This window comes from Macrobrachium rosenbergii, chromosome 1, assembly GCF_040412425.1.
Source record: "Macrobrachium rosenbergii isolate ZJJX-2024 chromosome 1, ASM4041242v1, whole genome shotgun sequence".
NCBI lineage: Eukaryota > Metazoa > Arthropoda > Malacostraca > Decapoda > Palaemonidae > Macrobrachium > Macrobrachium rosenbergii.
Genome location: NC_089741.1, coordinates 61,940,210 through 61,967,595, shown reverse-complemented (window position 1 = coordinate 61,967,595; position 27,386 = coordinate 61,940,210). Strand labels below are relative to the sequence as shown.

Below are 27,386 nucleotides of genomic sequence, written 5' to 3'. Positions count from 1 at the left end.
GCTGGATCTACAGAACAGAGGTAGTTGTGCACCAATTTAGTTAATTTCGCTTTATGTTTGTTAATATAAAGGGGTGCTCTTACGACACACATAAAATACGTCCAAAAGTAATTGAAGACAAACTCTAGAAGTGGCTTTGAATTAATGAAACCTCAGAGAATCGATATCTAATGTCCCCACCCCCTCCCCTCTCCCTTTCCCGGGCTGCAGTCGGAGAGTTGCGATTGAAAATCCCCGCATTTCTTATGACCATTTTAATTGGCGTCAATATAAAAGACAGACAGACAGACCAAAAGCCTCCTTTCGCATTTGGTAACTTGTTGAATTCAGACGCTTGGGCAGCAAAAGTTTTAGTTCGTTTTGCTAGAAATAGCAAAGGCGACCATGAGCAGGTCTGCTTTAAATCCAATAGCAGTTTACTTAATAATGGTGTTGTCTGATATCACCACAGGCTGTAATAACTAAAAATTCTAAAAGTCTTGCCTCATGGATCTGCATTTTTTCCATCTATCTTTTTTTCGCCCTCTTTTTTTTTCGGGGAGATCTTTAAAAATGGTATATGAAGGCACTTACCTTTCTCCCCCCCCCCGACACCCTCCTTCCCCGCTCCCCAAATATCGATTCAAATATCCCGCCACTTAGCTAACTCCGCCCCAGAGCCACGCCTGCCACCTCGCTTATTGGCTATCTTGCCCCCTATAATTATTTCTTGCCAGCATACCGCTACACTCTTATCTTTTACCCAAAAACTTTTACTTAAATCGCTTTCATATTAATCCAGCTTTATGAAGATGGTGTAGTGAAAAAAAGCTAGAATCGTCATGCTAATGTGGCGACGAGGAAAAACGACTTGGAAGTGAAATGCGACCTTCTCCAGCATAATTATTTTCAATTTCTCCAGAGCGCAGCGGATCCCGCCATGGGGTGTGTCTCCCACCAGCTCGGTCGCCGTTCAGTGGCAGACGACACTCGGCAGTGTTCACAGTGGTTGGTACTGCTTTATTCCCGCAGCAGATGGGATCAGGAACTCCTCCAAGGCCTAGGACAAGACGTTTCCTCCATTTCCTCGAAGCCGGAAGAAGCACAGAAGCCAGCCAAACACCACGGGAGCAGTCGATTGGGGAGGATGTCCCATGATGTTGATGGAGTGCCGGTAGCAGACGACGCGGGTTCGAAGAGCAGCACCAGAGAGGAGAGGAGAGGGCCATCTTTGAGACCGAGGTGGCAGCAGCCAGTCAGGATGGTGGAGGTGGCGGCTCTGTGTGGGGGCTACCGTGGGCGTATGTATGTGTGCGTGTGTGGTTGCTGAAGATAACTAGTGTTGTGATGACACTGTTTGCAGCTTCACAAACACATACGCTCACATACGTGCAATAGTCTCACCTTCCTTGGTTCCCCTCGTTTGTGTGAGATCGTCTCCGTCTTCCAATCGGAGCCATTCCACACCCCCCACAGACACGCAGCTTTCTCTGTCTGCCACTCTGGGTTTAACTCCGAAAAGTGGCACTTCAGAGGAGGGAACATCAGTGAGTGCCATCTCGTTTAGCCTCATTGCTGCCTCCGCTGTTGCTGCTGCTCCTCTTCCTTCTCCTGCTCCTGCTCCTCCTGCTGCTGCTGCTGCTGGTGCTGCTGCTGCTGCTGCTACTACTACTCCTCCTCCTCCTCCACCACTTCGCTCCTTTCAGCTACGGTAAGTACGACTTCTACCAGATGGTAGTTTCGTGTTCATCTCGTCTCTGACGGGTCCACTCCCTTCCTTGCCGAAGAGCCAGCAGCATCATTTTTAACAGCTCTGGCCCGGAATTTCTTCCTCCTGTCGAAACACTTCCAAAGTCCAGTTGGAAATTCCGCCCCTTTGTCCCTGTTTATTGATTAATTTCGCCTCGTATCCCTTGGTAGACCTTGGTAGACCCGTCAGAAAAGCAAACGGTAAGTGTAGATAAGACTAATTTAAGTGAAATTTTAGCTGGATGTCAAGTCATTATTGTCAGATTTGACACACTTTTTTCGACAAAAGGGATATGTGAGGGGTTTTGTTATGCAAGTGCAGCTTCGATCCCTTTTCCAGTAGGATGAAGGTGAGGGGAGAGACAATTTCAAAATCCAGACAGAGGAAGTAATTTGGTTTGTGTGTGGGTGAGTGTGTCATTGTGTGCTCTCTCTCTCGGATCTAATTACGGTGCGGCCATCTTTTCAGCGAGAGAGGTGGAGTGTGTGTGTGTGTATGTGCGTGTGGCCGGCATCGTCCATGATCGCCGCTCCGCCTCTCACTCTCTCTCTCTCTCTTTCTCTCTCTCTCTCTCTCTCTCTCTCTCTCTCTCTCTCTCTCCTCTCTCATATCTCGCAATTCGTTCAATTCACTCGTTCATTTCTTCATTTCTCCATTTCCACGTAACAAACAATGGAATAGAAGCGAATGAAATCTGCCTCATGGTTTGTACGACAACGGCGAAAATTATCGATCGGCAAAAGGAAAAATATTGTCAGCGAAAATGGCGATTCTCTCGTCTATTTACCAAGAACAAAAGTGGTTTGCAATTCGTTCGCCCTCCATTAGCGCTCGATTCGACGAAAAGCAAAGAGCACGCCTTTCACATTAATGCTTTGCTTCGCCTAACGAGATATTCCCCTAAGAAAACTTATGTAAGCACACTGTAACAGAGAAGAAGAAGAAAAAAAAAAAGACTCCCACAGCATGTTTTAAATTCTACTGCACTCAACATCTTGGTCTGTACATGAAATTATTTATGTATATGTATTTATATATTTTGCTACCACATTTACATATAATGCGAAACCGCATTCATAAAGCTGCGATAGAACCTTCAGAAAGAGAAGCAAGATTGGGATTTCTAAGCGAGGACATTTTTTCACAGAAGCGTACATACAAATAAATGTCAGTACAAACACGTATCCACGTGAAAAGAAATATCTGCAATAACACTTGAGTAACCTTAACGCGATTCAAGTCCGGCTCGCTTTTACTTTCTTGACAGATTTTTAAGTAATATTCCCGTGGCCCTTTTCGCCCTTGCCCTTGGATATACTTTCGCTCATGCTTGAGGAAAACTCGTACGACTGGTCTGAAAAGGAAATGAATGTCAAAAATAAATAGACCACACAAAAAGAATACTGATTTTAGAAACCCTAATTAAGGCTTAAATTTATCCATTATTCTGAAACTTTGACCAAACAATTCATTTTAAATCAAATTAACACAAGCTTTAAAAATTACAGGATACTATCTGAGGTTAAGTAAATATTAGGGCCTGACCTACCCTACTCAAGTTAGAAGTGAATTAATTCTAAGTTGAAGCTAGGTGACATTGTATAAGATCGTTTAGCCAAAGTCAAAATTCGTGAGTGTGTGCACATACAAAAAGTCCGTTTGTATGGAACATATGATGTTATATATTTAGAAGACAAATACTTGCGCTTCGCAAAACAAAGACTTTACCATACTCTTTAACAACATGGTATGAAAAAAAAAAATTTAACTGATTGCTACACAAAACTTGAGGAAATTAAATCTAATAAAGCCTATCGAACTTTGTAAAAACTTTATATATATACTTTTTAAATCCATAATAGATTTCAAAGACTGAACTCTCTCTCTCTCTCCAAACCAAATTGTGAATGCCCTTATAGGTCCCAGCGGTTGGTCCTTGGCCTAAATTCTATATTCTATTCTGTTTTAAATTCTGTTTTAAAGAAAAAAGATGCCTAGGAATTTCAGGCATGAGGATGTAGTGTTCTAAATTCAAGGCTTACAAACAATATTTAATCCTTCTAATTTCAGACTTCCAAACAGTTTTTAATTCCTCTAATTTAAGACTTCCAAACAGATATAACTTGCTGGAATTTACGACATTTCAGCAGACTTTTTCAATGCTCCAATTTAGGGGGTTTCGAAAGCTTTTTTTTTTTAAGCACTAATTTAAGGTTTCCAGACAGTAAATTGTAGCTTTATATACGTTGTGCATTAATGTATCGAGTTCACAAGCTCTTTTACATAAACTTTTTATTACCTAGAACATTGTGTATATTTGATATATATAATATATACTGTATATGTATGTACATGTATCTCTATATACATACACTGTACACACACACACACACATTATATATATATTAGTATAATTGTGTATGCATGAGTAAAAGTAAATAATTACAAAATGGCATGCATAGGTATATTTGGAATAAGAGCATTAATGATTTACTTTATCATGACAAGCATTATATATATATATATATATATATATATATATATATATATATATATATATATATATTATATATATATATATATATATATATATATATATATATATACATGTACTTTGACATAACATGTAATAATTTTACCAGATAGTCTTGAAATTTCTCAGCATGGTAAATGTTGAGGGGACCTGCTGTTTCATAAATAAATTAATTAGCAATAGGTGAACATGTAACCAAAAGATCTGATATTTTCGAGATTTGTGATAAAACCTTGAAATAACAGGAACACATTTACATGAACCTCAACTCTTTTCGTTAAATTAACAATATACATCATATTATCTTTCTTAGCATTTATATTATATATATATATATATATATATATATATATATATATATATATATATATATATATATATATATATATATACATATACATATACATATATATATATGTGTGTGTATATGTATATATAACTTGTGTATATGGGTGAATTTTACTTGAATCTAAACAAATGAACATTATTAACATAAACAAATAGTGGCAAAATATTTTCTACTATATACGAATTATAGTGAGGGTACATTTGTGCTTCCATTTTACTGCTGATGCTTTTTTCTCAAAGACAAAAGAACAATACCAAATTAATTCTAACAATAAACCTATTCCATCTCCAGACATACACAACGAATGAATGGGTGATGAATGCTCCTTTACACATTATTACACCCAAAAGTACAAGTACATAGATATATGCAAATGAACATATCGATGCTTGCGAGATGTGTATATATATACATTATGAAAGTTTTATGCCGTTGCCGTTAAATCCAACTGTGCCTCTATTGACTTCAACACTGAACATGCTACCTAGAAGTTAGTCGACTATGGTGTACTGAAACCAGTCTGACTTCTTAGAACCACAGGACTAACATCTATCGGAACCGACCCTTTTAGGAAAAAGAGGCGTGAGATAAAATCAAGTTCATTAATATACATTAGCAGTGTTATTCATGTTAGTGTATGAATAAAAAGACAATGCGCGCATCTCATATATATATGTGTGTGTGTGTATGTACACACACACACACACACACACATATATATATATATATATATATATATATATATATATATATATATATGAGCGCAGTGTCTTTTATTCATATACCTTATATGAATAACACATGTAGGTTAATGAACTTATATATATATATATATATATATATATATATATATATATATATATATATATATATATATATATATATATATATATATATATATACAGTATATATATATATATATATATATATTATATATAATATATATATAAACCTTTGTATAATTATAAACTTTTATCTATATATATATATTTATATATATAAATATATATATATACACACACGTACATATACTAAGCACAAAACCACATGCAGACTGTTCTTCAGACAGCCAGTATGCCTGTTAATAAATGCCTACTTTGCGAGCATATACCAATATATAAGATATGTATATTCGCGTAAGTGCAGTGTGTTTATGCTATAAAAATGGGTCTTCAATTAATTCCCTTCAAAATACTAAAATAAAGAATTATCTCTAATGGGTGCAGAAGGCTTTTAAATAAATTATTTACCGGTTCTGTTAAACTTACCTAAATGACTAACAAAGCCCTAGAAAGTATTTACTATGACCAAAATTTCTGCTCGAGCTAAAAGTTAACATTCAGTAACAGCAACATAAAACATCTATTATGCATATTAATATGAGTGCTGTGACAAACACAGCATACCATATTCATCATTTATTGCCGGGATGACCGTCGAACTCATAAACCTTTGATATTAAACTGGCACTTTAAGTTCAGGAAATGTTACGAATACGGACCACATGCTAGAAAAATCACCAGTAATCATGAGAAACAGCTTTATTAGACGCAAAAGTAAATAAAACACACAGTAATAAATTAGATGTATGAAGAGTTTTCCGCATATATGCAGTGACACCCAGTTTCCTCAAAGGTGCCATCAAAATGAATATCATAAACACCGTTAGACAATATTCCTAATGAAACAGTTGACTCAAAGCATATTTTCCTTCAGTTTTCTTCTTCGTTAGATGAAATTACTTCATGTTGTCTTATATAAGTCATGTAGCATTTACTCACATTTTTTTCCGTCTTCCAATTTTAACATTGCGAAGATGCCTATGTTCGAACATCTACACTGCTTTCACCTAAGGCTCAATATATATAAATATATATATACACACATTTGAACGCTAAAACTTGAATATGTGTGTGTGTGTGTGTGTGTGTGTGTGTGTGTGTGTGTGTGTGTGTGTGTGTGTGTGTGTGTGTACGTGGGTGCAATAGTGTTTGTGTGGAATACAGGCATGAGGTCATCGAAGCAAACTACCTTTGAAAATTAGTTATTTCATCATACCTGGGAAAAGGCTCGTCTTCTAGCACGTTTGCTAATTTCAGTGTGGCAACCGCATCGTGACTTCACGGAGAACATTTTCTGTATGCCGTTTTATAAGCTTCTCTTGGGAGGGAAAGGGGCAAAAGCCAAACGTTTCGCAGCGACTAGATGCCATTTGGGGTGTCAGTCCCTTCTGAATTTATACGTTAGGAGGTTCAGAAGAAAATTACTGCGATCTACAGCTTTTCTATTAATTAGTATATCTACGGTAGTTAAGGCCAGTATCACCTAATTACATGTTGCCAGTAGTTATATAACTTTCTGCATATTTCAATTATATTGAATTATATTTTGTAATAGTGCAATTTCTTCTTTGCATAAATTTATGGTTTCCACTTCCCGTTCTCTTCTTCACAGGGTGACGAAGATAATTTCATGCATGCACAATACTGTGAGAAATTTCATACACAGAATCATAAACTGAAATACATACAGTTATGATTGTCTGTTGAATGTCAGTACCTTTTGTAAATGTGTTGGAACATTCAATGATTCGTTTGCAATTGTGTGTTGTGTAAAATTTGCATGTCTTAAAAATTTCAGTGCTTGTAAGCTGTAAACGTTTTTGTTAATATTTTATCTAATGGAGTCAAACACAGCATTTATAGGCTTCAGTGATTATGTATGGTTTTGTATAGTTTTCAAAGAGAAAATTATCTGCTATTCATACATCCACTAATTTTACTTTCCATAAACAGACATACCTCGCTGCACCATTATACACTCAGACCTGAAAACTGTTCTGAATTGAACGAATGATGAAATGAAAGCCTATATGAATGCTATTCATTCGGGCATGCAAAGCGAGATCAGTTCTTACAGTTTCGTGAACAGGCTATCATGGCCAACACCACTGGCACCCGAAAAAAAGAAAGAAAAAATATTAGCATAGGTGATAGCTTGTTTATAGAGTTTTCAATAACAAAAATTAAGCTTTATTCCATTCCCTTGCTTGGCATACATACATATATTTCACTGTTTGCTATGGAAATAACACCTGGGTCATGCTCATTGCTCTTAATTTTCCACTTGCAAGAGTGTAACCTATATCTATGAATTCAACCCAAAATGGAATTTCATCTCGTTGTGCAGATATCATGAATAGTGTTATAACAAAAAACCTTCTCACTAGGCGAAAGGTGCTTGTGAGCAGAAACCCGGGCAGCAGTTCACTGCACACTCAAGCACTCTGCCTCTCAGTCAGAAAAAACTGCAGGCCAGATTTTTAAGCAAGCATGTAAGTCTTCAGTCCAAATCATAGCCACACACAACAAAATTGGAATAGTTCACAAAGCTGTTGACCTGACTGATACTACCTGAGCATGTAAGGGAGCCCTAAGAGCAAAGAAATTAACATTGAAGCATGTATGACATAGATCCTTTGTAAGTATACACTGAGTAATTAGGAAACTTTAATTAGCTAGAAACTGAAAAGTAACATTTTTCTGTTTATGGTGATATATAAAAGCTTATCATATAATTACAAATGCTCACCAACAATTTCTAGGCCTCCTTCCCATTAAATGAAACTACAGACTTAAATTATGTGTATCTTGCACATAATCTGAGTTGAAAACACTAAAGTAATATAAACATGTGATAGTAACTACAAAAATAACTACTGTCTAGCAGTACAGCTATACAATCTGGGAACTGCTATGAAAGTGGTTACAGCATAAACTATGAAATGTAAACTTACAATAACAACTATAAAATCTAAACAAAATTACTGTTCAAAACCCATATTATTGCATACCAAATCAGCACTGGACTGATCAGACTTACTTTTACTGAGTTTGTTCAAGAGCATTCACCAATTTCAGTGTCTAGGTTTACTCTAAATTCACTTATCTATGGAAAATAAATATATAATTGAAAAGGTTCACAGTTTTGGCACAGGAATTTGAATCTGAACCCACCACCTTAATGTGGAAATTTTTATACAGAATCTGTATATATCAATATAATCAAGTGCTAAGTACTTTGAGAGCCTCTTGCTGACTGCTGTCTAGTATATGTGAATGTTGACCAAATAGCTGACCGTTGCTACTTCTCAGTGAGGTACAGTTCTACGCAATGGCCAAATTCCCTTGCCAGAACCAGTGCAGTTCCTCATCTCATTTTAAATTTAACTTCACTGTTCAATCCAACTTCAGGAAAATTGTCTGGCCCAATAGAATTCCCCAACTAACTTGAAATTTAGGTTCACCGTTTAATCCAACTTAAGTAAACCTTGTGTGACCATAAGTGATAGCTCTGATGGATTTAAGTCTGGAATAATAATATCTCAACAAAACTTCCTCCTGACAGTTTTACTCCTATCTTTTACCACATCAGCTTTCCACAACCTACGTTTTGTGTGTTGATGGACTAACATCTCCCTTTCAAGTCTTTAGTGAGGTTCCTAAGGGTATACTCTCTCCCCTACACTTTTCTTCATAACATTCTTCCACCTGTTTACCTCTTGTACTCGCCCTACTATCAAGTTTTATAATCTTCCTGATTTTGTTTTCCATGACTCTCATTAATCCAAGTTCACTTCCTTTACAATAAAAAAACCACCTCTTTTTTTCTTTTCTCATTTGGTTATCAACTGACTTGGACTAGGCAAGAGCAGTGCTTTCTGGTCCATCTGGCTCGGCATTATCAAAATTCTACATAAGTTACCTTTGCATCGCAATCCAGAATACAAGTAGTTTGAATTCATGCTTTGGGAAGTAACCTTTCTTCAATCATCTCTGAAATTTTACAGAAACCTCTGAGTTGTACAAGCTCAGCTTCAGGAATCTACTATTTCTTATTGCTAATTTTAATAAAGCTGGCTATCCTAAACTATCGAGGCTACCTCAAGGTTTAACTGGAAAAATACTCTTCACAAAATCCTCTTTTTTTTTTACTTATTTTTTTTTATTACACTTTTGAATCTAGTACTTTCTATTGCATAAGAGGCATTTCTATTTCGAAATAAAGTAAATCCTCTTTATGTAGGAGCTATTTCAACATTACGCAATAATCATCATCATCACCTCCAATACCGTGTAACGCAAAATTCCACAACTCATGTCTTTCTTGAGCCTTCACTTCCACAAATCTCCAATCATCTACAATGGGCCTCAAAATTCTTACCACAGCAGTTGTGAGTGTTCCAACTCTTCTGGTGCCCAGAGGAACTTAAGTGACTATATCAAATACAGTACAAGTCTCCTGGGATAGTGCAAAGACCATGTCTAAGCTGCCTTTACTTTCCATTCATCATTATCTCATTTACATATGGAACTTCCATTATCTACCTTATGGTACCATTTTTCACCTAAACGGGCCATCTAATTCCTAATATTGTTTTATAAAATCTTTATTCACAAATCGAAATTATTCAAGTCCTTATAACAATACGATTCATACTACCATACGTATAATGTACAACATTATATAATACTCTTTAATACATTCCTTACCACAGACGTGATGGTATCAATGGTTATCTTGGACAAAGGGCAGGCTCTTCAAATTCAGCAGTTGTTGAAGACAGCTAAGAGTTGATTCAGAAGTCTTAAGTAGCTGCTGGTAAGCCTAGTGCCTCAATGTCAACACCACACAACGAAACTAATGGGCAGTTTCTAAATAAAAAAAAAAGGGGGGGGGCATGAACAACCTTTTAGACAATCAGCAACCGAAAAAAATATTCAAGTACGATGCCTGAGATAGCCCCCTTGACCTAATACCTGGGCTTCAGCCCTAAATACTAAAACATAGCAAACCCCCACAGATGGAATGAAGGGTTGTTTGTCAAGACGTGTGGCGCAACTCTAAAACGATAGCAATTTTGATATGACATCATCCAAAGTTTAAGAATGTATGAAATTCCTCACGTTTTCACAATCATATTGGCTGATAAACAAAATCAGATACAAATAGTCGAACAAAAAGCTTTGATAAACTTTGACATATATCCAAATACTAACAATTGAAGATCTGGAATGAAGCTGTAAAGGTAAAAGTCCTATAATGTTGAGAAACTTGGAGAAAGCTCATAATATGCAATCAAAGAAGATATGTCAAAGAAAAAATTGAACGAGTAGGCAAAGCTTTCATACTATATCAGAAATACGTACAGTAACATACTAAAAAGGTATGAATATCAAAGTGATTGTCAGGGCACATTATCAAAGCAATGCAATCATAAATCAAAACTCTAAAGCTACTACACATGATATCAGCCATTTTTTTTATACCAGTTTGGAATAAATCTCCAACAGGGCTTGCAATTCATGGAAAGAAATAATAAAATGGTAAAAGAAGAAGCCATGAATTTGTTAAAAAACCAAAAGCACCAAAAATAAAAATAAAAGGCTGCTTCTGTAACATGGTGAGACTTTTATCTGGATAAAATTTTGCAGTTTTTTCTTTACTGGAACCATGGATGTGTACATCTTACCCTTGATGAAAAGGTTCACTGTTTACTGTAACTTTCATAATCATTTAAAATTCTACGGATCTGACTAATTCCCAAATATATATTGTGAGTTAAGCTTGACAAGCTGTTCACCTCCTTAGTAACAAACTATATATCTAGCACTGGTAATGTTTCTTTAGAAATTCTTGGTTTATTTGCTCCTGAACTGGCTCTAGTGTTGGCCTTCAATGTCTAAAATTTAACCCTATCAACTACCGCTCATCTTGCTTGAGAAAATGTTGGAACTCCAAAATTTCCAACAGACAAGTTCTACTCACACAATTTTCCTAGCACTTTATGTTTGAATATCCTTAAAGAAGCTTCATATTTAATTTTGACATTGCTTTAGGAGTTTAGATGTCCATATAGTACTCAAAGGGTTCTGGCTACTGGCTATGGCCTTTCCTAGCCAGGCTACTGGCTATGGCCTTTCCTAGCCAATCTTCCTGCTTATTGTTTTATCTTCACCTCTGGAAACAAATTTCCAGGTTCTTACAACGTAGCAACATATATGCAATTGCTGATAAGGCAACATTTGATCAATTGCACCATGCTTGCGGTGTTCTTAAGGTTCTGGACTCCTACAGACTTTTACCCCTCCTCTAAGTCACTGACTGGTTCCCACTTATTTTTTATCTAAAAGCCTTATCAACTTACGTCTCTAGCATGTGGAACACTATTCTGGTAAAATTCAATACTCCAAAATTCAGTTTCTGATTAGATACATTGTCATTTCAGTTTCTATAAACTGTTGAAGTTGGGAAACAACAAAGGGTATAAGTAGTGTTTTGTAGGCGCAGAACTTTTTTGTATCCTTTATTAATATTTTCCTGGCTATCACAATTTACTCCCCCACAAAATGTAAGTGAAATTACAATAAGACGGAAATTTTTCAAGTTTTAAAAATAAAATCCATTTTGCATTTGGATGATTCTAGTTTATGCAGCTTCATAATCTTTTAAGTGATGTTGCAAAAATATGATCGCAAAAATATGCTTAAAAGGTGAGTATTACGACAAGACAAGATTCCAAAAGGCCTGTAAAATTTTGTAAATTATTCATTTCAAAATTTCATATTTTTTTCTTTACACTACAAACATTAAATACTTTTCAGAATCCCATAATGATACTGAAAATTACCCATCAGGGAAGTATGCCTGACGCCTAACATACAAAGGATGCAAAGGTTAATTGTAAATGATAATCTGGAACAGCACTTCTCTAACATTTTGAATATTCAATATGCTAGAAACATATTTTTATATTTAAATGGTGAAATTTACTTTTAAAATATGACGAGTTTCTCTTCACCTGTTACTCAGGCTTTAAATGTCATTTCACTGCCCTCCTTATTACGATCAATTCAAAAGGCATTTTGTCCTGTCAACAACAATTCCTTTACTCATTTAGATACTCATTATTCGGTGTTGATTTGCAAACCTCCATGTACTCTCGATTATCTTAGAAGTTCAAAATGTCTCTTCTGCAGCTAATCATTCTCCAAAATCATCATTCAACATCACTTATAAGATTTGAAATTTTGATTACTGTTTACTGTTCTTGAACTTTTCACTACTCTCATCATTCATAAGAGCAAAATCATACGAGAGATTATAGTGGCTATATAAGAAAGAAGAAAAGAGGGTAATACTGTATAAAAAGCAGATATATAAACAAACAAATAAATAAATCCATAAAAAGTTATTAAGAATAACAACTGAATAGTGCAAAGCAACTCCAAAACACCAATCCTTTAATAGCAATAATGGAAGTTCTCTACTCAAATGCCATTTGTGAAAGCTGAAATATCAGAAAATCTCCCAACGATGGTTGAAATCTTAATTACCATACACACAGACGAAATACTGTAAGGAATCACCACTCCGAGTAATTACTCGCACAAGATAAGGAACCCAGAAGACAGCAGATAATCCAAAAGAAGACAATATTAAACGAATGACAAAACAAGGACCTGAGGAGTGTGTCACCATTACAATCTCCTCTATTTGCATAAGGATCCTTACAAATTATACCAAGTCTATTGACAAAATCAGTTATATTCATCAACAGCTGGGAGAAAGAAAGCTTAGAGTAAAAAAAAAAAAGTAAAGCCAAGAACTGTCAAATAGCGTTTCCAGTTCAGCTTCATTCCCTTCTGGCTATACCACTTTCTGATACACTCCCAATACTCATAGTATTACAGCACTTCCATTTACATCTAGGAAGCGTGAATAACTTCAATACGAGGTGTATGCTATGCATAATGTGCTATCCTCAAAGCCAACAATTTTTGTGCTTCATCATGAAAGACTCCAAACAACAAAGGTGTCTTATCACTACCTTGTGGAACACCATATGATGCATCTAATCCTTAAGGTCAATAAAACAAACTCTCTTTGAGGATTCTCGTTACAAGCAAATTAAGTTCTCATCTTTACCAAACCTATACACAGGTTATCATGTAAGCAGCAAAATTCAAAGATATTGCATCTAGGGAAAATGAACACCTCAAGCACCCAAATGCCAAAGCAACAATAGCTTGGGATCACCAGCCGAATACACAAAATCATTTGACCTGTGTACGCGAACCGAATAAAAATAGACAAAATAAAATTGCATGTAATTTCGTACGTTGAGTGTCTGAAAACCTAATTATTCCCCTAAGGAATCACGACGTAAGACGAATTCTTATGATTGCTTGTACGTACGCATGCACTAACACTTAACAGATAACAAGAATTTGAAATTTGACTATAGATAACGCCTGAGCTGACCTATTGGTGGAACGACATGAGTCACCTCTCTACAACAGTCTGCTGAAAAAGTACACAGTGGAAGTTCCCGTATTCGGTTCTGAAAATTGATATTTTATGATATAAAATTTAAAAAATCTCGATATCTTCTCTTGAGTCTGGAACAATTATTTTAGTTCACCCTTCTAAAATACACACACGCGCGATATATACAGTATACATGCATACATATATATAATATGTATGTATGTGTATATATATATATATATATATATATATATATATATATATATATATATATATATATATATATATAATATATATATGAGATAAAGGTGTGTTATTGTTGACTGAATTCCACAATACTGAACGTTAACATTATTATTAGCTGCATGTCGCCAGACAACATATCCTGTCTCCACTCTCAATGTCAACTTCAGTTACATCACAAGTAACGCATCATTCCACCATCTAATTCGGCTTTGCCATGTGACTATTACATTTTAGTTGTTGACTAAAAATTACATCTCTTACGTTATAATTAATTGGGGGGGGAGGGGCAGAGTGTATGGTATAACTTCCTTTCATTTAGGTGCGGTCATTTTACTGGTATCATTCACCATCAAACAACACAAATTTATCCCTTCCTTTCTTTACTTTAGACATTATTATTCCAAAGCTTCCAATTCCCATTCTTAAGGCTACAGCAGTTACGCACACTTGCCACTACACGTACATCTACAAAATGTGAATGCCTTGGCAATAACACTCGTTCATACAACACAGGGTTCAGCTCAATGACTAACAGCATTTCAATGCCGTCGGAGAATAACTGAACCTTAATCCACAACTGAAATCCATTTTAGAAATATGCTAACGTATACAGATCAACAACCATTCCTTATTCCTTTTCACTCATTCTAAGGAATTCTTTTATAACTGCCAAGGCAAAGAGATTGGTCCCTTTGTCTGAGAAACGATGAATTACGTGATCGCAAAATTTTCTTCACATTCCGATAACTATCACTGCAGTTCACAAAGACAACACCATTCATTCAGGGTACTACTGGTGGATGCTCTGGGACACGTCCGTTCGCAGAGGAAATGAATAATAATCTTACCGATTACCCGAACGAACATACAACAAAGAGCTGTCACTGGCAGTAGTAACAGCCAGCACCTGTAGTAGCAGCAGTGGTAAATAAGAATTTGCGGCAAAAATACCAGCAACTTTATAAGCATCAGCAGTGGTGGTAGTAGTAGTAGTAGTAGTAGTAGTAGTAGTAGTAGTAGTAGTAGTAGTAGTTGAACGAGCATTGGCAATGGTCGTAGTAGTAGTAGTAGTAAATGACAAGTTTAAGCAAACAGTAATATCAACTTTAGAGTCAGCAACACTTTATATCTGTAATAAAAACAACTTGAGTATTATCAGTTGTAAATGATAATTTGCAGCAACAATAATCGCAGCTTTATAGGCAGCAGTAGTATATAACAAGAGTTTCCAGCAATGGTAATAGCAACTTTAGTAGCAACACTAGTAAATGGTAAGATCATTGCTACTAGTGGCGATCGTTTTACGAGATTGATATTTATGGATATGGCTGAATGAATCTGCTGTAGTGGTTAAACCATTCTGCGAGAAAGTAGCATGAAAGCACTAAAAGGAACAAATATAAACTGAGGCTCAGTCCTTTTAAATACGCTGGACTAACAATGGTCTATTCAAAGTAGTTTCTTTGATGAAGAAGGCCTTTGGAATGAGGACTGGAATTAGTTCCCGCTTTCAACTTTCCTTTGTCCTACACAGAAAATTTTGTTTGCATACACAATGTCGTTCTCATTCCATTTGGTGCTTCTTCGATTGACATTATTGACTCAAGACTAACTCCTCTTGCTTACAGTAGGAGTAGAGAACTGTAATTTTTGGCTTCATTATTTCACTTATATTATGTATCATACAATATTTTCCTTTCACATTTTAAACAAGGCTTTTGCAGTGAAGGTGCAAACCATCGTGGAATATAAGCAAATTTCTACTCTTTTCTTTCGAAAGGAGGAAAAGGTTCATTTCTACACTTTTCTTTCGAAAGGAGGAGAAGTACCTTGCGGTCACATGAATAAAATGAAACAACTTTCAGTTTGCAGTCTTTTGTGTTGCTTTGTTCTTGCTATAAAGTATAAAACGAAACACCTTTCAGTTTGCAGTCTTTTGTGTTGCTTTGTTCTTGTTATAACGTGAATAAAATGAAACACCTTTCAGTTTGCAGTCTTTTGTGTTGCTTTGTTCTTGCTATAAATTCTACATGAAACACACCTGTAATAATGTTAAGTCACCAGCAGTGTAAGCACAGCATCCTTGATGTACTCCAGCTTATCATGACCACCACAAAGGAACAAGCCTTATACGCCAATTGAGCATTTCTGGATTTTTGTTTAGAATTAGGCAAATAACTTTTTGAAGCAATGAAATCACAAGTTTTATCCTACTGATTATTTTTTTCAACTCTTCCCATCCCCTTACCATACCCACCACAATACTTCAAATGTTGAAAGTATTCATGGCTACTATTTTAGCAACTGAACCGATAAACCAACATAACCAGAACCGAATATTCATCACGATAAATACCTAGAGTTTACTGATAATTAGTACATCTGCCGTTTTACCCTGTTGCCGTGAATACTAATATATCGTAGTACTTATGAAGACTAAAACCCAAATAATGGACGTTTTGGTCTAGGAGAAGACTACCAATAAAAATCCTTGAATCTGTTTATATTGTCAATAACGTTATTATTTATTACCTAACACTGAGAGAACTAGAGTCCCTAGGTCTTAAGTCTATTTTGGACATAGGTTACCACTATTAGCATGCAACTACTTTTCAAAGATTCACCAATAACAGAGACTCGAAAAATTCTCAGCAACACTTAGCGTTCCCAAATATTTGCAAAACAATACTACCAACATAATTATATCAGAATTTATGTATAGTTCTTTCTGAGTGGTAATCCTTAAACTATAGAAATGAAGGCCTTCAAATTCTGTGAGGCTTGTCATTTACAAGAATCAGTTTTGTGTGTGTAAGCCTTCGAGTTTGTATGCAAATCCACATTATGTAACTTCCACGCAAGCTGGGTATTTTTCACTCAACTCTAGGGATGCTGTAAGGTAATCTTGACAGTATTCAATAAACCTGTTATTTCCTCTGTCATGTGAAAACAAGTGAATGCAATGTACATATCTTTAAAAGACACAAAATATTTTGGCTAAATTCTCATTTTCTTTAATGATAAATGTTAGTGTTAGGTTTTTCTGACAACTAATAAATCAATTAAATAGGTGAAGCAAATACCCATATACACGATACACTAAAAATGTATAGATGAAGAAATCGGCATTCTCTCACACTACATCCCTCACCACTTTCTTTGCAAAACCATGAAAACAGAAGACAACTTACCAGGTGCTACAATATGAGAAAGATGACTAAAAGGCCAAGAAGTAAGAAATATCTCAAAATTCGTTGACAGCTACATGTGACATTCCGACGCAGATCCATAAGCTTAAGGCATTACAGCATTTTCTCTGTTCTACCCAACATTTAAGGGTTAATGGCATCTCTACCTTCTGTAGTCTGGCCCTGCCTCCTAACACGCATAAAACAAGATCTCATCTCTATAGAAGAACTGTCTAATGTTAGTGATATGAATAAAATATATAAGATTCTAGATTTATAAATTTCTCGCTGACACTGCCTGTTCTGCTGGTAATCTTTTATACAGGCCAAACTGCTACGATCGCCTACGTTTTTTCTGTAAGCTGGCAAAGAAAAAATACCGATAAATAAAATCAGTTTTAAAAAATAAGACCTACTTCTAGTGCTTCCGACTACACAACTTCTTTATTATACTACACTGAATAAATGAGTATTAAAAGAAACAAATTAGTTTTGACTTCTAATGATATGAGTAAGGAGAAAGTTTCAGATGCAAACCTATGTAATAAAAAGTTAGGAAAGCTTATCCCTAAACTTGGAGAAAAATCTTTCAATCAGCCTGGTCCTTCAATTATGGGCTGCTCTGAGAGAGAGCCCGTGCTGGCGTACCGCCAGCTTAATCATAAACGACAACATTACAATGCATTTCAAGCACGCCTTGAGAAGAACGAATCATTTCATATAAGTACGTCCTTTTTCATTACCATTCCTTCTACTATGACCTATTTTACAGTAACAGAAATTCTAACCATATAATAAAATGCTGAGTTCACAAGCTTTCAATCGTTCTAAAACCTAAGCGAATAGCATTTCTGATACTGTCCATTAGTAATGACAATTGGTAATAGTGTAATCAAATTCGGTGCTGATAAGATAAGAAGTACTGCTACACAAGGTCCAGTCTCCCGAACTGATAGAAGCTATCTAAGCTCTCGAGTACGTGTTCGGTAACGAAATGATACGAAGGCATTTTTAACAAAAAAGAGAATGGGTAAAATTCTCCTCTGAAAAAGAAAAAAATTACCGGTATTTTTAAAACGCTTTCATGGTAAATGGTAAAACCATACATGAATTTATGAACGTCTTTGTTAACCGTCCATCTGATGTAAATATCTACTAAAAGACAGCTGCTATAAATCATTTCCTATTCATGAGAGAAAATGAACGAATGAGCCACGTCAATTAAACTTGGTTAAACAACTTTAAGTCTCTCTCTCACTCTCTCTCTCTCTCTCATCTTAAATTCCTGAAAAAAGTACGTCAATAAATATTAGAGCTCTTTCCAAAATAAGACAAGTGCCCATCTAAATAGTTAATGAAAAGCTCTACAAAGTCAACTACAAGCTTCAACCATTTCTTCGAACAACCTTGAGCTCCATACCATATTCTCTTTGTCCTTCGCAAAGACTGCGTCGGAAGACTAAAGACAGCCTGCGGACTTTCACCTCGATGCCGTGTTTAAATTTTTTATATAGACATACACACACACACATATTGTTACTGTATATATATATATATATATATATATGCATATATATATATATATATATATATATATATATACACGATAATGAATAAGGTACCTGCCGTCGCAACTTATAAACACACATATATATATCACAGCATATACTCAAAAACAAGAGGGTGATCGAGAGTGAGGACAGGAACATAATTTCAAGGTGACTTTTCTGAGAATCGGAAATACACACACAAACACACACATATATATGTATATGTATGTGTGTATAAGTTGCGACAGCAGATACCTTAATCATTATCATGTGTATATATATGTGTATATAGAGAGTGTGTGTGTCAGTCACAATTTTCACAGTTATGCACACACATATCTAATCAATAAAGGAGCCCATCTAGGTTGTCATCCAGCAGAGGGGATGACTTTGGCATCCAGCTCTGAAGAACATTCGTGTCTCAGATGCATTAAATAGCCCCACACTTGTCTGTTATTATTATGATTCTTCTATTGGAGTTGCGACTGAAGAAGGCTATAAGTCTTTTTAAATGGTTATCCAATACTCCGGCCGCTCCCATTCGCGGTGAAATACTCGCAGTAGTATTGTTGTTGGTCGCTGAGAGACGAGATGAAGATGAAGAAGGAAAAGAGGAGGAGGAGGAGGAGGAGGAGGAGGAGGAGGAGGAGGAGGAGGAGGAGGAGGAGGAGGAGGAGGAGGAGGCAAACGCTGTAAGAAGTGGAGAAACAAAGACAGCAAAACATGAAAGAAGAAAAGTATAAAGAAAAAGGTTGGACGACTGCCAATCCAACAGCCAAAAACACTCAACATACAATTGGTCAATGCAAGCTCTTATATTTCAATCCTCCTATTACACATAATCTATATGTTCGTTTTTCCGTTTATTTACAAAAGCACATATACAAAAATATATACGTAAGTTTGTATGTTTAACTATCTGTCTGTCTATATTTCTATATATACTTGCATATTAACTTTACCAGACGAGCTTGAAAGTTGCTCGTCTGGAGTTTCTAATGTTAGCACCCTATTTCAAAAATGTTAAAGAACACACACTAATATAGAAACACACACACACACGCACTTTATATGTGTGTGTGTGTGTGTGTATATATATATATATATATATATATATATATATATATATATGTATATATATATATATATGTGTGTGTGTATATATATATATATATATATATATATATATATATATATATATATATATATTGTATATAGAAAAAATCTTTATATGAAAAAGAGCTCACACACCGATAGTGAATACGGTAAAGCATGTGCTCTTTTAACTGCTTGTCAGTGCATAGGTTTGGCTAACATTAGATTCACCTGCGATGAACAAAGTTGTTGTCTTTAACTTAATCATTATTCCAACTTCAATCCTATACTCTGAACACTATGACCATATTAAAAAAGTTAAGTGTCTCATGGATATTTACATCAAGATTATTGTGATTACTATCTCAAATACAAATAATATCTATGTTGACCTAAAAAATGTGATACTGTCTGAACGTTTTCAATGTGCTTCAATGTGATCAACTTTAGATTGAAAACCAAGTGACCGCACCAGTCATGGTAAGGTACAATATTTCCGTAGTCGCATAACTAATATCTACGAAAATATCTGCTTGTCCAAGATGGTTCCAGGATTCTACAATCATGGGTCTTTACCGCAAAATTCGTTCTTTGCAAGTCCAGAATAAGTAGAGCACTTTTCACATACTGGCAAAATGCCTTGAAAACGAGGGCGATTTATAAATTTCAGACAAAATAATTAAGAATACGTGAGCAAATAAATGATGCGCACGTGTCGCACTTTGAACCGGAAATCAAGCATTGCCCGTCAGATGGATAAAATCTGAGGAGTGGTTCCACCCAGCTGAGGGTGTGGATTACCTCTTCGAGGCCCTCTCGCTTTTAATTATATCATAGCCCTCTCGCTTTTTATAATCTTTTTTTTTTTTTTTGTAATCACAACAGTGAAACGAACAGCAAGTAATCTATTCACTGCTTAAGTTTACGGAGACAAAACAAGTTTAAGGGAAAACTAACGAAAATTATCATCATACTAACAGATTCGCATACTGAGCCATTTTACTAGTGTGGCAAAGGTGACACCGGTTAAAACCACGAGGACGAGAGAGAGAGAGAGAGAGAGAGAGAGAGAGAGAGAGAGAGAGAGAGAGAGAGAGAGAGAGAGTGATACATTCAAACGTGCAATAATGGCTCCTCTAAGATTATTGGTACCAAATGTACCACTGGGAAAAAACAGCATCACTTTTCTAAGCTTGACTAAGAAGGGCATCCCGTTGCGTCACAACGTACAGACATAAATTCGGCCCCAAAATATGAAGCCACGTCTAGATCGAAAAAGGAAACAATCTTTCGAATTCGGAACGTAGCACGAGCTCCGAAACACGTGCTCGAGAGCGGGAGGGTCTCATGACGCCCGTTTTCTTTAGAGCAGAATTCATTGGTACCATGAGCTGGAGTTCGTGAGGCGCCGAGATGCAACATAGCAGTGGATCTGAACTCTTGTTAGAAGGACGTCTGCGCTTATTTCTCTGCCCTTACATAGTAGCCGTACCATTTGTTCATTGTCAGCTAATATACGTTGCTTTCATATTTCACGTTAAGCAGATTTTATCATCACAAAATGGGTATACGATTTTCCAACAGATTATCAACAGACTTAGGGAACTACGAAAAGAAATAGCAGTAGGACCGCCTGCTGCTCCCAACTTCAACTCCCTTCAAATAAACACTTGAACATGATTCAGATCCATAAAGAATTTAAGCTCAAACATTTCTCAGGATCGCACTGGTGGCTAAACAGATTCACGTGATATATCAATGACCACCTTATCCTTGCCCACTAGATACAGTAAACTATTTGTTTCCAACCCATGAAATGACTGATGGGCCACAGCGGGAGCAAACACGCCTACGAAATAAGCAGAGGAATTAACAAATTAGATAACTTCAGCTTCTCGTCGGGCACAGCCATTACATCAGTAAACACTCGTCGAGCTGAGCCATTGCATCAGTAAACAGATACTCCTCGAGCCGAGCCATTGCGTAAGCAAAAGTCAATTTTGGAAAGTGACGTTTCTAGTTCAATATAAAATAAACCCAAAACACTGATGAATTCAAGTACGACAGTATATTCCCTTGTTCCGATGATCACCAAAGTCATAACTAAAAACGATTAAAAAATGCTCTCAACACATTCGCTAAGGTTTGTAAAGACAGTGACAAGAGAACATTTCCACACGCTTTGATTTCGAAACAAAAACGCGCGCGCGCTCACACAAACACAAATTAACGAGTGCCTTCAGTTTCTAAATGTATTTCAATTGTTGCTTTAGTTTTAGAATTATGAAAGCTGATTTATTATCAACTTCAAATGCGTCGTTCCCCGGGTGCTGTGCAATGGTTCACGACTTCGAATGCTGACGTATTGTTCGAGTTGATTCCAACATACCGTAAATTTCTCCTCTCTCAGAGAATCTCCATAAAGTGACATTCCTCAACGAGACGCTGAACTGAGTTAGAGGTTAGTGCCATTTCCGTTTTGTCTGGGCACTTTCAAAGAATCTCTCTCTCTCTCTCTCTCTCTCTCTCTCTCTCTCTCTCTCTCTCTCTGAGAAGTACCAAGAGTTTGATAGCAGTTAACGTCAATTCACTCGTTGTCACTGACGATGTGAAGTTCATGCAGCTCTGAATATTCAAAGAAATATGAGCGTGACGATTTATATATATATATTATACAGTATATATATAATACATACAATATATACATATATATATATATATCAATTCGAAACAAACTCAGTTATATAATTTCAAAAAATTCTCAAAGAACAACACCAAAGTTCTAGTAGAACTGAAATTATACCATTTTATAAATCTCAAAATAATCCAAAAAGCTGTTTACCACGAGAGAGAGAGAGAGAGAGAGAGAGAGAGAGAGAGAGAGAGAGAGATTTGAATAAAAGGACCAGTAGTATCCTTGCCATAGGGACGGTGCGTAGGATGGGTATCTGGGGGACTGGGGGATCGAGGGGGGTAGGAGTGGCAGACATAGCCCGCAGCCAACATCACCCAACCAAATTGCCGCATGCCACCAAATTCACCACTTGGAACTCAATGCAACCCGAATCCTCCGCTTGAGTTCTGTCCACCTAACCCTGCAAAAGCTCTTCTCCCTTTTCCACCTCTTCCCCATCTTAGAGATTCAGAAAAGAAACAAACAATAACAAAAATAGAGCGAAATAAAATGTGAATATAAATCATCCATCCCAACCTAACACTCTCGTGAGTGGGGAGATTTTCTAATCCATTTTTCCCTCACTGGCATCTCTCTATCATTCTTTTGCTTCTCTCTTTCTCTCAGGCCCTTCCCCTCGTCGGGGTAACCGAGAGAGAGAGTGAGAGAGAGAGAGAGAGAGGTTTGAAGGTCTTCTACCATTACAACGCACAGATTCACTCACTCATCCTTCCCACCGGCTGCCCTATCATTACTCATTCACAACTGCTGACATATTTTCTTAGTTTTAGCCTACGCAATAACACCGGGGCCCAGTTCATCGCGCTCTTCAAAAAGCGCCGGGAAGACCATTTCGCATAAAACGTAACGTCATATCCATCACAACAACAGTAATAAGAGAGGGAAGAAAAAACAGATGACGACTGAAATCAACTGTCGCCCCGTGTTCGTGGAAGTACTGGTACGGAGAGACGTAAAACTGCTGAGAGAATCGCGAGAATCGAGAGACGTCATCTAAATAGAGAATCGCGAGAATCGAGCGATAGGAACTGTACGGGAAATTGTAAGAATCAGCATATTTATGTTGCAATCAAGTCATGAGAATCGACAGAAGGAAAATCGCAAGGTGAAGCATTAGAAATGATAGAAGCACACTTCGCAGCACACCATGAGAATACAGGGAAAGTCAAGTTTCAAAAAAAATATCTTCACAATCGTCACAGTTATTTAAAAAAAAAATTGTACCGATAATCGTGAGAAGTAAAAATTGTAGCGCTATGCACAGAAAACCATATATACAAACTGCACAGGGATACATAAAAATCAAGGGAAGTAAATTGTAATGAGAATCGTCAGAAATAAAAGTTGGGTTGAACAGAAGAATCGGTAGAAGTAAACAGCAAAGGAATTACGAGAATCGGGGGAAATAAACTGTAAGCGCAGTGACGAGTTATTTCGGTGAATGGCGCGTTTTTGGCAACTCACGCTTCTGCAGAAAAATCATAAACTGCCTTCATGTAGATTTCGCTGAATTAAGGGTCCCAATGCCTTGACTTTCGCCCTTACTTCCTATTCACTTTTCTTTTTCTTTCCAACTGCAAAGATCTGAAACTTGTTTTCTTCAACGACAGAAACTAAAGAGAGATTATAGGTAAAAACAAATATTCTTCTAGCACGTCGTTTAAGCATATTTAGAAAAGCACGAGTTCGACCTGGAGAAAAATTTAATAAATAAATAAATACGGACCATACGCAACAGTTTATTGTTAGCTACGCAAAGAAAAAATTCATGTGTATATATTTCAAGATAAAATAACTAACATTCCACACACTATATATATATATATATATATATATATATATATATATATATATATATATATATATATATATTATATATTATATATATATATATATATATATATATATATATATATATATATATAATGTATGTATAACACACAACCATCACATTACATTCATTTAAGGGATTGTCTATATGATAAACATAATTATAGTCTACAATATAACTGGAACAAAGGTAATACTTTTACTTTTAGCCAGTTGGAACGAAGCTTTCTTATATCTCTTGTATTTGACATCCTTGAGCTCTTTATCAGCCAGTTGAATTTTAAGCTTCAAAAACCAACAAAACCTAAATTCCCATTATCAATGACAAAAATTCTTTTCACGCTCACACATACTTAATGTTAAAGAAATACAAATGTACCATCTGGAAATTTAGACAGCTAATTATCATAATTTAGCGGCATGACTACCACAAGTATAATGAACACATTACTTACAGGTGTGATTTTCTGTAAACTCGACAGTACCATTTATGACAAGTTGAGATCACACCCTTTAAGTAAAGAATACGCATTCGCATTCATCACAGTTCCTACAATAATTCAAAGGGAAACGACACCACAAGAGTAGCCAATTTCTTGACTCACAATTCCTCGCACACAATTTTGTGAATGAGAAAAAGAAAAGCAGCGACACAACCAACCAGTTCTCGGAAATTAATTAACCATAAAGTGAGGGCAATTTTCGGAAAAGTGGAGGCCGACTCAACCACAACAGTCGGAAATACCAGTTTTTCAATACACAAAAAAACATTACTACTGATGGTACTAACTGCATTCAAGAATGCCTCCACTAAAACCATTATAGCTATCGACATTTGCTGCTGAATCAAGAGACTGCTATAATAAAGAGGCTGCTGTGACAAACGACGATTATTTAAAAGTGGACGGCGAGTTATTGAAGATGATACCAGTATTATAGCACTATCTGTTTTACAACAGGGTTTCGGGGATACTGTCAATTTTGTGGATATGTCACCCTCGATAGGAAAACCCATCAACATTGTTCCTGACGGCAATATTGCATTCTCGTAACCGTTCATCACTACAATCCATTCTTTTCTTTTTCACCAAACTTTCTCTCTCAACACCAACACTACTTTTTCTAGCTACCGTATACTTGCAGGCATATGTATGAATATATGCTCATACAAGAATGTATGCGTGTATATGTATAATATATATGTATATATATTATATATATGTTATATATACATATATATTACATACATACACACAAAACAAACACTTATATATATATATATATATATATATATATATATATATATATATATATATATATATATATATATAAAAGATTGTTGGAGTACATGCCTGAAAACAAATCAGTTGCACTTTACAAACAAGATATGTGTGTATGCAGTACACACATATACAAACTCGAAACCTGGCGACATGGATCACCACATCACACCACTCCTCCACCTCGACCCAGAAGAAACATGCTGGTGACAATAACACAAAGAAGAAAGACGACCCTTATGCAAAGCATCCCGTTTCCAAAGTATTAAATAATAATGAACACGCTAATTGCAATCGCTAATTAGTCTTTGCTCCCGTACTTGCACTAATGACTACTTATCCTAACACTAATGGTCCACGAGCGTTAGAGTACATTAAATTATGCAACCCCCCCCCCACCCCTACCCCACCTCTTTCCATTGATTCATCCATGTCCATTAGCTTTGTGGTGGGGGGAGGAAGAGGAAAGTCTGGGGGGAAGGGATGGGGGGGGGGGATGCGGTTTCTACTCTGTTCCAGCTGAAGGTGCTGGGAATGTCATGAAAAACGTAGAGCTGTCGGCAATTAAGCTGATTCCATCGGACACCGGAATATTAAATCTCTTCTCCCAAACAGACAGTTGGTAAATCTGCGAAAGCACAGATTCTCATACCTGTAGAGGTTAGAGTGGGGATCTGAATGCATGGATCGGTGCATATGCATGTGTATAGACGTGCTCAGAAGCCATATAAATGCACACTGTATGCGTGTATGACTGCGTATACACACACAAACACACGAGTGAGCTTGTGCACCTGATGCATAATAACATTTGTTCGTATGCAATGACAAAACTATACTGAACACACCCATAAAAATTATAACACTAGAGGGAAGTTTTTAAGCATTAGAATGGTAAGTGAATATGAAAAGGTTGTTGGGCAACAGGGATTCCTTTGATAAACGAAATATTTTTATATGGAAATTTCCAAAAGGTATACATAAAAAATAAGCCAACCATACACTTAATGTATCAATAGTTTTGTACCTAAATGCGATTAGCAGAGTTCGTTGTAGGCTGTTGATAACATGAAATCTGATAAGTGACAAGGGGAATGGACTTATCTGGGATATGGTATTTCAAGGGCGACATTTGGTAAAGACAAATATTTCTATGACGACAAAACAAGCTAGCTTAAAACTTTCTCTCTGCAGCACAGTGTCCATGAATTTATGATGTAACTGAATTAATTAGCGACCTTTTGTTAATCTGATAATCTTACATTGTATGCCGGTGTGTGTGTGTGTGTGTATACATTAATAATGTAGGCTATTTATGTATATAAATTATTCAACTATAAACTGCTTTCCGTTTCAGGGTGTAGCTCAAGACATAAGCAAGGCAACAGTCACTGCCATATTCATACTTGAAATTGGTGAATCGTGGCTGAACCTCTATGCAAAAAAAAAAAAAAAAAAAAATCTTTTACACTGAGCGCTTTATATAGAAAAGACTTGCACATATTCTCCAACACCTTCGATATTAAGGCCCTCCTTTTTCTATACTTCTTCCAGGTCATCC

General features: G+C 36.2%; 1 long non-coding RNA gene across 2 annotated transcripts in view; it reads left to right on the top strand.

Moving 5' to 3' along the window:
- Window positions 1–638: 638 nt before the first annotated feature.
- Window positions 639–27,386, top strand: part of LOC136839141 (uncharacterized) — an 86,825-nt gene continuing 60,077 nt past the window's right edge. The window contains exon 1 of one of the 2 annotated variants that reach the window (XR_010853217.1): window positions 639–1,690. This is a non-coding gene — a long non-coding RNA (uncharacterized lncRNA). The remainder of the gene's footprint in view (window positions 1,691–27,386) is intronic. The other variant, XR_010853216.1, reaches the window with a different exon arrangement.